The 16,629-nt window shown below is 38.6% G+C and overlaps 1 protein-coding gene and 1 long non-coding RNA gene across 8 annotated transcripts in view; one reads left to right on the top strand and one right to left on the bottom strand.

Moving 5' to 3' along the window:
- STPG2 (sperm tail PG-rich repeat containing 2) overlaps positions 1–16,629 on the top strand; it is a 398,804-nt gene that overhangs the window by 55,819 nt on the left and 326,356 nt on the right. The gene's annotated exons all lie outside the window — the stretch shown is intronic.
- Positions 1,957–15,355, bottom strand: LOC122465515. Its single transcript, XR_006290432.1, has 3 exons — positions 15,231–15,355; positions 4,747–4,750; positions 1,957–1,968 (listed from the first exon to the last, which is right to left on the bottom strand). It is a non-coding gene; the product is annotated as an uncharacterized LOC122465515 (long non-coding RNA).

The raw sequence follows: 16,629 nt of genomic DNA, 5'->3' as shown, positions 1-16,629 counted from the left end.
CCTTCATAACAGCAGCCCCCTCTTTTCCCATATCAAGCAAAGCCCGTTGAGTTGGCCATTTACTGCTGCAGTTTTCCTGTTAACATGCAGCAGCAGAAACCAAACTAACCCCCTCCCCCCATCCAATTCTCTGGGATGATCGCTTTTCCCCTCCCCCCACCGCCTGGCTGGTATCAGGGAAGATCCCTGCTAGCCAAACGCGAACAGCTCAGCGCCAATGGCCCCCGCTCCCACCGCATGGCTAACTGCGGGGAGGATTTATTTTCAGCCACAGGCAAACAGCCCAGTAGGAAGGGCCACCTCTGAATGTCGTCTTAATCAAATTCCCCTATTTCAACCAGGTTACCATGAACGATATCACTCTCCTGAGGATAACACAGAGAGATAAAGAACGGATGTTGCTTGAATGCCAGCAAACACCGGGACCATACGCTGCCAGGCTTTGTCATGCAGTGATACCAGATTACTTGCTACTAGCATGGCATGGTAAAGTGTCCTACCATGGAGAACGGAATAAGGCTGCTCTCCCCAGAAACCTTCTGCAAAGGCTTTTAGAATACCTCCAGGAGAGCTTCATGGAGATGTCCCTGGAAGATTTCCGCTCCTTCTCCAGACATATTAACAGATTTTTCCAGTAGCAGTACTGGCCACGAATGCATCCCAAGTCCTCAGGGCGACTTAATCATTAAAAAACGCTTTTATAACATGTTATATTTAAAAAGGTACACTCACCAGAGGTCCCTTCTCCAGCTTCATTGGGTCGGGAGGGTATTTCAGTCAGGGTGATAAAAAGATGCTGGCTGTCGGGGAGAATGGTGTGCTGTGTGCTCTCCCCAAGCTTGTCCTCCTCCTCATCTTCCCCATCTGCAAAATCCTCAGCCATGGCGGAGAGTATCCCATCCTCGGAGTCAACGGACAGGGGTGGGGTAGTGGTGGCGGCCCCCCCTAGAATTGCATGCAGCTCAGCGTAGAAGCGGCATGTCTGGGGCTCTGTCCCGGAGCGTCTGTTTGATTTTTTGGTTTTCTGGTATGCTTGTTTGAGCTCCTTAAGTTTCACGCGGCACTGTGTTGCGTCCCTGATGTAGCCTCTGTCCCTCATGGCCTCTGAGATTATTTTGAAATGTTTTGGCATTTCGTCTTTTGGAACGTAGTTCTGATAGCATGGATTCCTCTCCCCATACAGCGATCAGATCCAGTACCTCCCGTTCGGTCCATGCTGGAGCTCTTTTTCGATTCTGGGACTGCATGGTCACCTGTGCTGATGAGCTTTGCATGGTCACTTGTGCTGATGAGCTCACCTGGCCAAACAGGAAATGAGATTCAAAAGTTCCCAGGGCTTTTCCTGTACACCTGGCCAGTGCATCTGAGTTCAGAGTGCTGTCCAGAGTGGTCACAATGGTGCACTGTGGGATAGCTCCCGGAGGCCAATACCTTTGAATTGCGTCCACACTAACCCTGATTCGAAATGGTGATGTCAATTTCAGTGCTAATCCCCTCGTTGGGGAGGAGTACAAAAATCGGTTTTAAGAGCCCTTTATGTCGAAAAAATGGCTTCGTTGTGTGGACGGATGCAGGTGTTATACCAATAAAATAAAAACCAGCAGGATCTTATTAAAGGGGAAAAGGCAAAATGCCACATTTATTGTGAATACAGAAAGAATCATAGTAAGCAGTTAGTTATAGCTATAACATTCCATTCAATCTCTCATTTATTCACACATTCATTCATACACACACACACACACAGGTTCTGCAAGGTTGTTATCATAGTTACTAGCCTTAGAGTTGCTCATGCCAAGCCACTGGCCAGGTGGCCTGGACATGAGGAGGGAGCAGGGCCTTGTCAGATGCTCATCTGGCGCTCCTGGAAGTTGGTTTGCAGAATCAGACCCCAAAGCTCTCACTTTCTAGAGTCCATTTTTATAGGAATTTCTTCCTGTGCCAGTCTATGGGAATTGCTTCATCATGCTGTTGCTGAATCAGTCAGCAGATGGCACATTCCTGACTGCTCCGTGCTGCCAGATGTTATCTTGTTCTTTGGTTCTCCCATTCTTGAGGCTGTTGGGTGGATTCCAGTCTGCCCTCCGGGGGGTCTTCTGGTTATTTCCACTTGACGCCTTCGTCGGCTGATGGACACTGGATTCTTAGGCTGGCACCTCCCTGATCATTCAGTTATTATCCACACCAAGCATCCATCCACATACATCCTCTATCTCTCTTTTAATCACAATGGTTAACAAAGCGAGATGAATACAACAAAAGGGCGGGAGTCTCTGGGTGCTGTTTCTGTTGTTACAGAGTATTGCTTTGAGTCTCTCTCTGTGTGAGTAGTTGTTGTTACAAAGAATTGCTTTGAGAACAGACTCTGTCTTAGAATGTACTAACACAATTAGCAGCTTGCAAGTTTCACACATAGAGGGAGAGAAACAGTACCAAAAACCAAGAGATCTCTTAATTAGTAATACCCTGGAATTTAAACTGTGGGGACTCAAACTCATTTGTGATTTTAATACAGAACTTCTTTAATATGATCCAACACAGGGTTAATTCGGATTGAACGCTGCTAAATCCGGCATAAACTCGTAGTGTAGACCAGGCCTTACAGTATATTTGGTGGTGCATACAGATGAAAGTAGTATCTGCTTCCTTGGGAGCATGACTTCTGAACATGTATATCAAATAGTTGCACACCATAGAAATTCTTTTTGTCATTTTTATTCCTTTTAAAAAACTAGGAAATCCGCGTGCGTCTGTGTGTGTGTGTAAAATAGATCTAAAATGAGAGAAGGTTGCAAAATGAAGCACTCAAAATCTGGAAACGCTAAAGACAAGGTTGCCTATACAAGCTTAATCTTAGTGCTTGTATAACACTGATGATGTATTAACTACACAATTGTATATTGTTCTCTCAGGACCTGAATGAATCTGAACAATGCGCAACAAAAGAGAGAGCATATGTAATGAATTAAAGACTAAAGTTAAGGCAAAGACATATGGACAGAGTTAAGATATCGTAGAAACTTTAATTTTGGCATTTTTAGTCTGAGTGCTTCCATTTTCAGCTTTCATATTATTTGAATATAGCTTTTATATGAATATCTGAGGACTGAGGTGTGGGTGGTCAGCTTAGTGGTTGGTGCTGGGAGCCATGAAGTGGAGATGGGTCAGAGGTGGAGATGGCATCAGGAGTCAAGCCAAGGGTTGAAGCCAGAGTTGGAGTCAAAGGTGTAGGGTGGAGAAGTAAGGACCAGGAATGGAGAAGGATCTGGGATAAGGAGGGCAAGAACCAGGAACTGGCAGGGAGACAGGGCTTAGGAGTCAGGCAAATAGGCAGGGTCCAATGTGGCAGCCAGTCAGGGTTTCACCTAGTTGCTCAGACAACTTCCTGTACATCATTCAGGCTTAAGTAGTGTATCCAAGCCAATCAGTGGGGCTGGACATCCCCCTCAATCAGGAGCTTTGTGGATGGAGTCCTTGGTGAGCTAGAGTTCTGTCAGCCCCCTTCTCCATGGGTTCCAGTGAGCTGCCAGATGACAGCCATGACCACTGCCTGTGGACCCAGATCTGGGTTTGAGATCTCCAGTCCCTCACGGAATATAACTTTTGCATTGTATATTCAACGAATATAACATTTTAAAAACTGTACTATACTTTTGCAATAGTAATTAGCGATTGGAGGGTATCATTAGGGATAATTCTAGCACATTCATTAGTGCCTGAAGACCAGATTTGATTTGAGTCATTAATATTTCTCATTAATCAATTAAATAAGGGGGTGGTGGTGGTGGTGATCTAAATGAAGAACAGTATAGTCCTCATTAGAATGGTTTATGTATATATTATTGTAATAGTATGAACACTCATCTTAATTTCTTTTGAAACAGATTATATTCTCAGCTTGTTGTATATGCATTTAGCTACATATCATGTTGAGGACATTCTCATAAATACACAAAATAAATTCAGTTAATCCTTTTCTTTTCTCAAATTTGCCACACTGTTAGGTGTCCCCGTAGTATCGATCAGTGAAAGCTTTTGTTATAAATCAATCAACCTTGTACAATAAGTTTAATTTTCAGTGTAATGTCAGTGGTTTTCTGCAGAAGTTAATACTCAAACTCATATAGATTGAATTCATTGGCTCTTGAAGAGCTTTTGTTGCCTCAGGCTAAAAAACTGAGGCTTCTTAATCATTGCAGTACTGGGAACAACAGTAAATCATCTGTGAATTTAAATCTGTTTGAAAAGGTAATTTAAATTGCAGTCCTCCTGAATATATATTAGGGAAAAACAGCAGTATTTATCCTCAAAGAGTACACATAAATTTCCTTCCATTTACAAAAAAAAAAACCCCAAAAAACACTGTGTATGTCAAGATAGGTCTGAAACGGTCACTGACTGCTTATTTTATATGAATTCTTAAATATTACAACAAAAAGTTAGTATAAAATACACAAGATTAATGAGTACTGTTGAAGGAATAGTATTATGATACTGTGGAAAATAATGTTCAGACTTCAAAGGTAATACAGTGCTCTCTTTCATCTTATCAAAAGGCTTGGGATGAGTGTTAGTTCTACTGTAATTCTGATAAGACACCAGCTAGCTTGAATCAAGCCAAAAATTCTCTTATCCATGTGTGCAAAGTGAGAAGCATGTAACTTGCAGATAATACTTTGCACTTCTCTGGTAACTTTCATCCTAGGTTGTCGAAGTGCCCTATGATATAAATGAATTAAGCCTCACAAAACTACTATGCTGTAGGTAATTACCTCCATTTTACAGATAAGAAAAATTGAGGCATAAAGAGGTTAAATGGCTTCCCCAAGGTCACACAGCAACCCAGTGGCAGAACTGGGAATACAACCCATGTTTCTAGTCTAATAATAATAATCTTTTGCTATTAGCTTTTTAAGAATAAGTATTAAATCAACTGATTGTTAGCTTAATATATTACAAATATTGTGTTTAATATTATGAAGTATCTGGGATTCAATATTTCCCAGAGAGCGATTTACAATACTTTGTGTCCAAACTATCACTGGATTGAATTCATACCTCCAGTCACTGAAAATGCACCAGAAATCAGATTGGCTAGTCATGTTAAAATGTTTTGCAAATGAATAAACTCATTCAGAATAAAAACTTGTAATATAAAATATATGATATTTTGTAGATTTACTAACATTACATACTATTTTTCTTACTTCTTCCCTTCATGGTACTTTTCGGTACCACCATGACTTTTTTCTGTTGCCACACATTAATAAGATTCTGATGAACAGATAATAGCAGAAGATAAAATTGTCTTCAGGTTTCACCACAGAGTAAACTCAAAAAGGTTTGCAATATTTCCTTTATCCCTAGGGAGAAATTTTCGTCTGCAGAATTTCCTCATCCCAACAAACACCTCATGTAGACGTTTTTAAAAATCAACATTTTTTGTCTCTTTACTACTGAAATAAATAAATGATCAATGATTTTCAAGCATGTGTCACGTAACCAAGAAGCGCACCTGATAATGTTGTTTGTTTATTGTACCAGTAGGATGAAAATATCCCATGTACATGTCTTGTTTTTGTGGTTTAATATCTTGCTTTTTTCATTTCACATCTGGCTCTAACTGGAGACAAGTTGTCATTCTGCATGACAAAGCCATTCTTCCCTCTTCAAGAAATTGTTGAATTTTTAAGGTACTTTTGCGTGTAAAAATCAAGCCAGGAAGCTTAGGCTAAGACTGAAACATTTCTAAAGCACTCAAGAGTGAGAAATGAGCACACAAAAGGAAGCCTAAAAATAGTCTTGGCATGATATGTCATGGTTCTCGATAATCTTTGCACATGGGGTTAGATAATAAGGACACAGTGGGAGAGTTCCATTCTGATAAAAACTTGCTCTTTAAATTGCAGAAGAGAACTTAAGTTTTTACAAAATCATTTTAAACAGACTATCATTTATAAAAATATTTATTGGATTTGCATCACATACAGTGTTCATAAGCGACAGATTGTGTTGTGGTGCCATTGGCTTCATGTGGGGTTGGGAGAGTGAATTCTATCTCCACTAACTCCCACAATGATCATTGCACAAAACCCAGTTACTGTACTTGCTCTTGATGGTTGAAATTAACTTTAAAAAATAAGCTGTGATACTGTAGGTATGCTATCAAAATAGACTTGTATAAAACTATTAATAAACATACTTGAAGAGTTTTACAACGAACTGGCAAATATGTATTTTTAAATTGTTCGGTTCGGTTTTAATGATCAGATGTGAGGAAAGATTTCATAAAATATAGTATGAAAGTATGTTTTTAAGTTTATTATAGCTAGTTGGAACATTTATTTCATTGGGCAATGAAATTGAAACAGAAATAATTTTTCACAAGGTCTTGCAGGGTTATTTCAGATACCCGAAGAAAAATAATAGAAGCATTTTTCAGAAATGGGAAAAGACAATAGTAAAGAATGAGTGTCTTAGACTGATAGAGATGTCTTGGTAAGACTAATGATTACCTGAAATACTCATCTTAGCTTTTCAAGCTTAACCTTTTTAGTCATCAATCAGTCAAAAGTGGCAGGTAGTGACCATTAGGTGGATTCATTAACACCCTGCAGCCTGCTTGTACAGGTGACCCACATCTGTCTTCATTAGAAGTTTGCTAGTTGCCAGTGGTGAACAGATGGGTTATTATTGCCTACATTGCCCTCTGGGTGCACCTGGAGGACTGGCAAAGTCATTCTATACAGGACACACATATACAGTTACCTCACAGAGAGTGAAGAAAATATTTTGACTAACACTGATACACTAGGCTGTTTTTTCTTGAACTAGCCAGCTTGTCGTTGTGGGTTTCCTTTTTCTTTCCAGTTTTTCTGAAACTAGCTTTATGAAAATGCATATACAGCTAATACAAATATTTGAATTTGTTTAAATTTAGCAAAATTGTTGCCATATAACACACAGTAGTTTTGAACTTTTGCACACATTTTCAGTCAAATTCTAGGTATTGACTTCACCTTCTCTTTTTCTCTGATACAACCAAAGTATTTTATGTATATCACAAACAAGAATTTTGAAAGAACTCCACAGTGTTTAAGAACTGCACTGCATTCATAGTTCTGTTTACCAACTTAAAAAGTTTAAAATAGATACCATAGGTGAAAGCAAAAACTGTGTTTCTTTATAACAGTTGAATTGCTATTAAATTTAATGAGGATAAATCCTCTTCTACCACCATGGTTGATTTAAAAAAAAATCTAATATTTATATTAATTTTTCCACTACTGATCACTTGTTAACATTATTTTAAAATCTGTGGACAGTTAGTGTATTTTGTAGGTTCAGCAACACACAATTCCACGTTGGTGTTTTTAGAATATTTACCAGTAGCAAGGAGTTTAATGTAGTGCCATCTTAAAAGTTAGACACATCTTATAGTGGATCTCGCAGTTACACAACGAATGAGACATCAGTTGGAAGGCCTGATTATGTAACTCAAGTTTTTTCCCTTGTGCCTCAAGGCAAGGAGAGGGGCACCTTGTGTCACTGAACAGAGCCTCTTTCCCAACTTAAGGTGTTGATGAGCTTCAGAAGGACATCCCGCTTTTCTTGGCTGAAACAGTGGAAACCCTCGAGTGTATTGAAGTAAAATAAGAGAGAAATATTTGCCACTATCTGAGTGTTCTGTTTTGCAGGTTTTCTTGAGCAGCTAAGCAGTGTTGCATAAGAGACTGAAGTTTGTTTCATATAAATGCACTTATTTTTAATAATAATGTTTTAAAAGAATATAAAATAGCCAAAGAGGAATTTATTTCAGTACTCAATGAAGTTATGTAAATGAATGTAACAATAGTTTTTCTAAATGTACCTGTTAAAGTTATGGTGACATTTATTGCTGTTGCTGGCATTTGCAACTTTTATATCAAATGCCGTCCAATGTTATTCTGTCAGCTGAGAACATAAGGATTGAATAGTTTGAAATGGCACTATAGGAGAAAACATATAAACAATGAAATACTCCTAACTGGCTATAATGTCAAAAGCACACATGACCAGTCTGGATTTATCTCAGTAGCTGCTTCTGAAGCCTTGCTTAGCTAAATTCCAAACATGTTCTTTCTTTTAATAATTCTTGCTACTTTACATTTATATTAATGTTAGGATAGGTTGATCTTCAATGAGGTAGCATTTCTGGGTGAAATTTTAAAGTTTTTATCAAGACAATAATTTTCCAATATTGATCTGAATGGAACATCAGATGTACTAAGGAAGTAATGTTAGCACATCGACTAACAGAATAAATTATTTCTGTTTTTTCCAGTTCTGCTTTAACCTGTGTGTGTTTGTTTGGTGCCTTTGAGATAGCAGTGGCTGATACAGCTTCTCTCCTTTGTTGCCTATTGGTCTTTTTTTTTTCTTTAAGCATTTTCTTCTGAGAGACTTGATTGCCAGTAAGCTCTAGAGTTTTAAACCTTCATTGTTAGCTCTCTAAAAATGTAAGTTCTTTGAGTGTCAGTGTGGATCCAACTATAGTTGCACCTACATCCCAGGAGTGTGAAATAATTGTTGTCATTTTTTTTAATAGCAATTTCCCGGGCTGCATGTGTTTCCTGAGCCTCTTTGTGTTCCAGTGCTAAGGCATAAAGGATGGAGCAGCTGCAGCCCTCCCTCAGTTCACTCTTATTGCCTAGTAGTGAGACAGAACCCTGGTGAACGTCTGACCCACTATTTTTCTCTGAGCTTCAAACTTATCTTCTTGACTAGTTTTGACTTATCTTTGCCGTCATTATCTTCATTAATTCTATAATTTGGACACTTCTGAATCTTCATATCAATCTTTTTTATTTCAGAAGGTGGAGACAGCTACCGGGGGGTGGCTGTTCTAGATTTGATTTTGACAAATAGGGAGGAACTGGTTGAGAATTTAAAAGTGGAAGGCAGCTTAGGTGAAAGTGATCATGAAATAATAGAGTTCATGATTCTAAGTAATGGTAGGAGGGAGAACAGCAAAATAAGGACAATGGATCTGAAGAAGGCAGACTTTAGTAAACTCATGGAGCTGGTAGGTAAGATCCCATAGGAAGCAAGTGTAAGGGGAAAAACAATAGAAGACAGTTGGCAGTTTTTCAAAGAGACATTATTAAGGGCACAAGAGGAAACTATCCCACTGCGTAGGAAAGATAGGAATTATGGCAAGAGACCTCCTTGGCTTAACCAGGAGATCTTCAATGATCTAAAAATAACAAAAGAGAGTCTTAAAAAGGAAAGTGGAAACTAGGTCAAATTACAAAGGATAAATATAAACAAATAACACAAGTATGTAGGGAGAAAATTAGAAAGGCCAAGACACAAAACGAGATCAAACTAGCCAGAGACATAAAGGGTAACAAGGAAACATTCTACAAATACATTAGAAGCAAGAGGAAGACCAAGGACAGGGTAGGCCCGTTACTCAATGAGGGGGAAAAGACAATAACAGAAAATGTGGAAATGGCAGAGGTGCTAAATGACTTTTGTTTCGGTTTTCACTGAGAAGGTTGGTGGTGATTGGACGTCTAACATGGTGAATGCCAGTGAAAATGAGGTAGAATCAGAAGAGGCTAAAATAGTGTATGAACAAGTTAAAAATTACTTGGACAAATTAGATGTCTTCAAGTCACCAGGGCCTGATGAAATGCATCCTAGAATACTCAAGGAGCTGACTGAGGAGATATCTGAGCCATTTAGTGATTATCTTTGAGATGTCCAAATTCTACCCTAAACTATACAGAAACATAACTGAGAACTGTTTGTGAGAGAAAGATAGTACTGTATCTGCCATCCTGAAAGCCAAACAATATATGGGATTTCATGGTTTACTGTTAGATTTTAAATTTAAAATATTTTTTTTGCCATCAAATTCACGCTTATTTTGCTTTAACCCTTCTAATAAGAGTAGGATGACTAGACAGCTAGTGTGAAAAATTGGGACACCTTTTTTAGGGGGAGGTTATGGTTGCGTATATAAGACAAAGCCCCTTATATTGGGATGTCTGGTCACCCTAAATAAGGGACTGGAACATATATTGAGGGAGGTTACTGTAGATTCTTCCGTCCCTTTTATTCTGAAAATCATTCACATTTGGCCAGATGACCAAATATTTCAGTTCCAAAGAGATTCCCCCGCATTATAAGCATGTTAAAATAGGATTCTCATTGTGAAAAGTTTGCACCTTGACTACAACATTCATTACTAGCTATGTGTTATGATATGCTCATAACAAGTACTGCATCTTGTTTCTAATAATACTTATTTGTAGAAGTAATATAAATAATTCTGGCCTTTGTACTTGAAAATAGAATATGTCACTGCATATTGAGACACCAAGAAATAGTGGTTCCTGGAAGGAGAAACACTTTTTAATGGGATTCCAATAGTAAATTTAGATACATAGTTGTCCTTTAAATATTTGGCAAATTGGAAAATTCCTGCATTCTGTAATAAAATCCATATTTGACAATGGTGAGGTTAGTGAATTTAAATTAATTTATTTGCTGCAATTGTGTGATTGTCTCATACAAAGCACACACAAAGATAGTTTTCAAATACTAAGTTATCAGTGCAGATTTTATTGAATGTATATGCCAGATTCTTCCTATGGATATGTGCCTACTTAAATGAATTTGATGTACGGATATCCTGAGACAAAATGTGGCCCTAAAGGCCTTAAAAGGAGGTTTGAAATAGAAATATTGACAGAACCTTAACTACAGTAATGTTAATAATAAAGCTGTAAAGAACATAATGACTACAAATGAACAAATATTTTATAAATGACCTGTTGTCTTTTAAATAGTGACCCATAATTATTCTAAGATGGCTGTTATTCAGAGACAGCTTGTCTCCTGTTTACTTATAACTGCATTTATCAATGTTTGTCATTGTATACAAATCTGTGCTCTTATGACCTCATGGATGAGATTTTTGTCATACAAATACTGCCCTTTGCAATAACTCAGCCTCAGGCCTCCATCCAAGTACCCAAGTCAAATATGATGAAGATTTCTGAAAATCTTATTTTATCATATAAAAGAAAAGGTTCTACCCATCCCAACGGATCAGACACATTACCTTCCAGGTTATTGAATATTCTAGATCTTACCCAAATACGCAAAAACAGCCAGTTCTTATTAACTAAACTAAAATTTATTAAAAAACAATAGAGAGAGAGAGAGAGTATGGTTAAAAGATCAGTATACATACAGACAAGAGTTCAATTCTTATACATACAGACAAGGTTCAGATTCGTAGCAGAGATGGTGAGCTTTGTAGTTGCAAAGAGTTCTTTCCGAAATAGTCCATAGATTATAGTCCAACGTTTACATTTCAGGGCAGTCCAGTCAGAACTGGGATCTCAGTCCTTGTGGCTTAGGCTTCCCCTGCATGAAACCTCAAGCAGATCTGAGATAAAAATGGATCAGGTCTCGAGTATCTTTTATGTAATTTCAGGCCATCTTTGACAAGTTGGAGTCCCTCAGGGAACACTAGGCTCTTATTTCCTAAGCACCGTTGTTAATTATTCACACAGATTCACATAAGGCAATTTATCCATCAGGCAGTCTATCACCGGTACTTAGCTATACAGATTAACATGAGACAATCACCTGTTCCTTCACCGATGATTTGCTATACATTTCAAAGAGAGATGAATACAGAGCTATCCCGTGTTAACACTTCATTTACATGCTAGGATGTTCTTTTAATCTTTGAATGATCAGAATACAGCACAGACAGGTTTTAGAGGGCTTTCCCTTCACCCTCCCACTTCCCTGGTTCTTGTCATGCAGACAGCAAGCAGCAAAAGACCAGAAGTCTGAAGTACAGACAATGCAATGTTTATTGGGGTTAGTTTCCAAGCAAGCCTGTTCCAAAGCCCTTCACACCAGTCGGGCTTATCTCTATATGCCGATAAAGTCTGTTCCCCAGTGTTCCGTTCCCAACTCTGATGCCACAGAGCATTTATCTCATATCCCCTTCCCAGCTCTGACACCACAGAGCATTTACCCCGTGTCCCTGTTCCCAGCTTTGATGCTGCAGAGCCTTGCCTGTGTCCCCATTCCCCCCCACTTAGCAAGAATGATTCCAGTTTCTCTTCCCTCCACTTCCTGTTTGACCCCAGTTTATATAGTAATATTCTCAGCTATACCTTAACCAATCATTTTACTGAAATTTAACTAACCAATCCTAACATATTGTAACATAATTCTCTAACCAATTATATCCCACTACCCTAATTAACTTACACCTAGCAAAATTAATTATACAGTAGACAGAAACAATTAGATAACCAGACAGATTAACAATAGAAAAGTGGGGGCCATAAAGATCAAACATACAGAAATGAGGGTTTTACAACCACAACCATTGATAAGTGATTGCTTTCCAGACAGGATACTATCAAACTAAGTTTTCTTTAACCATCTTAAGATCTGTTTCTTTATGTGGTGGTGATGGGCACTATCAGGACAAGATCGTCTTCTTAACAGCCCAATACCACCTTATTTCAGTGTGACTGGTTTGGATGTGAGGATGTGACCCTACGCTTCCCAGTTTCTGGCTGCCCCTGATGCTTAGCCAAAGGCCTTAGCCTAAGAATAAGACCTCAGACTATCCTTGTGAGAGAAGGCCCATACACAGGCGGACTGTGATTTTGATTCTTTGTCTTTATACTCATGTAACTAGCTAAGTGATAAAAATACACCGAAGTTCTTGAAGTATAGGCCTTTACAGGCAGGCCTGAATATCTGTATTCTAACAGGGACTGTTGATGACATTGTTGATCACTACCCATGCATATGTTGTCAAGGTTCTTTCCCCACTCTGAACTCTAGGGTACAGATGTGTGGACCTGCATGAAAGACCCCCTAAGCTTATTCTTACCAGCTTAGGTTAAAAGCTGCCACCACCAAAGTGTTACACAAAGAACAGGGGAAGTGCTCACTTGGAAATGCCTCCCCCCAAAAATATCCCCCCAAGCACTACACCCCCTTTCCTGGGAAAGGTTTGATAAAAATCTTCACCAATTTGCATAGGTGAACACAGACCCAAACCCTTGGATCTTAAGAACAAGGAAAAAGCAATCAGGTTCTTAAAAGAAGAATTTTAATTGAAGAAAAAGTAAAAGAATGACCTCTGTAAAATCAGGATGGTAAATACCTTACAGGGTAATCAGATTCAAAACGTAGAGAATCCCTCTAGGCAAAACCTTAAGTTACAAAAAGACACAAAAACAGGAATATACATTCCATTCAGCACAACTTATTTTATCAGCCATTTAAACAAAACAGAATCTAACGCATATCTAACTAGATTGCTTACTAACTCTTTACAGGAGTTCTGACCTCCATTCCTGCTCTGGTCCCTGCAAAAGCATCACACAGACAGACAAGACCCTTTGTTTTTCTGCCCCCCTCCAGCTTTGAAAGTATCTTGTCTCCTCATTGGTCATTCTGGTCAGGTGCCAGTGAGGTTATCTTAGCTTCTTAACCCTTTACAGGTGAAACGTTTTTTCCTCTGGCCAGGAGAGATTTAAAGGTGTTTACCCTTCCCTTTATATTTATGACATATGTAAATACACAAAAACACAAACCTTATCTCCCAACATGTCTTTAAGGGTTGAATTTGAGTAATTTATTTTGCAAGATTTTTAACTTTTTCTGGCCACGCATCCCATCCACAGTGCGAGATTGGTGTGGAAGGGAGAAATTAAAGCTCCTGGATACACCTTACGGACCTTCCAACATTGATATGAGCTGTGTTTACATTGAATTCTTAGAAAGGCCAAATTATTGATGCTTTGGCCCAAGTTAAAAACTTAGTCCATACTTTGTGGAACACTTTTGTGATTCCAGGGTTTGGTCTATGTGTTGACTTAACATAACCATTAATGTTATTTAGAGAACACTCACTCTGGCTATGAGGTGTTGTACTCATGAAGGCTGTGAGGTGTTGTACCTCAGGTTCCCCGTTTGCACAGCAGTTCAAGCTTGTAATGTTTTTTTCTGCTGTGCAAAGTTTTAGGAATGTGCACAGGCATTGCTGTGAAACCTTAACACTATTAGGCCTTTTAACACAAACATGTTCTTGTTGAACCAAACAGCATAAGGGTTTCTATTATGTACTACTCTTAACATGTTTAAGGGCTTTTCCAAAAGACCATGCACATTGTACATTTTTACAGTCTTTGGTATTAGCAACAAGTTAGTTACAATCATTAGCAATAACATCAGTTCTATCACAAGTGTATATTTACAATAATTTTTGTTATGCCAATCCTTTTGTTTAGACAAATCATTCTTTAGGTCAGCTTGTTCAATATCCCTTTTGAACCTTTGTAGCTTTTTCTTTACTTTAGGGTTTTTCTTAACATAGGATTTCAGTTTAACCACTTCCTTGGGGTTCTGGTATTTTAGAGATGAGGGAGGCAAGTTTGTAAGGGCTGTTTGCTTTTTAAGAGTTAGCTTGCCTTTTTTTTTTTCTTGTCAGCTAGGCAGTTTGCATGGACATCATGCTTTAAAGAGACACAACCATTTTCTATCATTATGTCTGAACTACAGTTCTCCTGCTTTTCACCTACCAATTTCTGCATCCACAAGGCATCAGATGCACTAGAGCTTACTAAGAAAACATATGACAAATCCAAAGTGTCTATGGGTCTGATTTGCTGTGTAAAACCAGGAAACCAGCCTCTTTCTTCAACCTGAGACACAGACTGTTCACTTTCAATATGAGCTAACGAAGCCTCCTTTAAGCTATCTACACTAGATTTTTTCCAAAGCAAATTGAATGGATTCATTTTCATTTGAAAGACTTTGGCCATTAGGAACCAACACACTTTTCTCAGAAGAGAGGCTGTTTACTATCAACAATGGCTCATTTAGAGTAAATGGAAACAAGTTCTTTTCATGGACTTCACGAAGAAATTTCCTTTTTCCTCCTCCAATATCATAAACTGCAACAGGTTCTTTCTGAGCTTTAGTTATGTTCAGAAACGACTTTGGTACAATAGACAAATTACCAAACTCCTTCTGAGTTTTACTTACATCCAGAATCACCTGTGGCCCATCAGGAGGATTTTTACACAACCCCATTTCAGGTAAGCTGCTAGACTTCATAGTCAAAAGATTAGAAGCACTCTCTTCCTTGTTACAAGTTTCCACACTGTCAGTGGGTAACATAGTCAAATCACCTTCATGCTTTCTTTGTGCCCTGGCTATGATATCAACCTGATCAGACAAGGTTGTCATATCTTTACCCAGGAACACACTAGCAACAGGCAAAATAGAAGCACCAGAATCTCTTGGTCTCTGGGAGGTATTTATGACATTAACTAGATGCAACCTAGTTACAATGTCATCATCCCTAGCAGACACAAATTTAGGACCACTTCCTTTCTGGGCTTTAGTTGTATCCAGTATCAACTCTGAGTCAACTGATAAATTTTCCTCATAGGCTGACAGGCTTCTTCTGTCTGCTTTACAGACAGAGAACTAGAGAGACAGTGTTTCTTAGCAGGCATGCTGCTATTCAAAACAGACAAACAATTGGAGATAGATTTTTCTTTGTCCCAGCATCCATGACTGATTTCAGACACATACCTGGTAAGTGGGGCATCTTCTTTAACAGGCAAGTTGCCACTCCCAACGGATAAACCGCTATTCTCCACATTATACTGAGCTACTTTAAGCAAGTCACTTTTACAAACTTCACTCACCAAGAATGTAACCCTTTCTTTCTTAGTTAGGGCTTTAACCTGACCATCAACTTTAATCTGCTCTAGAGAAACATTTTCCTGAGCCTTATCTAATGCCAGATTTACTCCTGAGATATTTGACAGCCACTCAGAAATTTCATTCACACATAAACTGGTTTTCTGCACAGACAAACAGCTATCTTCCCAAGACAAACATTCGGAGAAATGTTCCATAGGCAAGTATTTGCTCCTAATAGACACAGATTCAGGATTATTTCTTTCCTGTGACTCATTTATGTCACCCTGACTGAACAAAGCTTTAATATCATCCCCAATCAAAAGATCCTTAAGCAATAACTTCCTTACACCAGTTATAGCTTCATATTTAACACCATTCCATTCAAAGTGGATTTTGGCTAAAGGCACACTTACAGTAAATTCATAGAGGATTACAATATTCACACTCTCATCTGGTAAGTAATCTTCCTCTTTGAAAAGATTTGCTTTAACAAAAGTGATGTTAGAAGCTGTAATTTGCCCTAAACCGCTTTTACCATTGATTTTTACATTCTCAGCACAAGTTATGGGGTTACCTTTACCTGAGCTCAGAGTAAAAGCATTTACATGAAAGGTGGCAGTGTTGGGGTATATTTGGTTACACACAGACAACTGCTTAGAGTCAAACAACATACCAATCAACATTGTTACAAACTGGGTAGATTCTGTCCCCATCTTTGTTATTGAGAGGAGCTGGCTTTTCAGGACGATACAGTTCCTGGTGTTCCTTTATTCTCTTGAGTTGGAGCTAAAGTTTTTTCCACTTTTGCCTTAGCTTCTAATTCCTGCAATCGAATGTATACCATTCTTTGTTCATGTTCAAAACACAGGCATTCTC

This window comes from Chelonia mydas, chromosome 4, assembly GCF_015237465.2.
Source record: "Chelonia mydas isolate rCheMyd1 chromosome 4, rCheMyd1.pri.v2, whole genome shotgun sequence".
NCBI classification, from domain to species: Eukaryota; Metazoa; Chordata; order Testudines; family Cheloniidae; genus Chelonia; species Chelonia mydas.
Note: the sequence above shows the minus strand (reverse complement) of the source record. Positions and strands in the feature narration are given on the sequence as shown.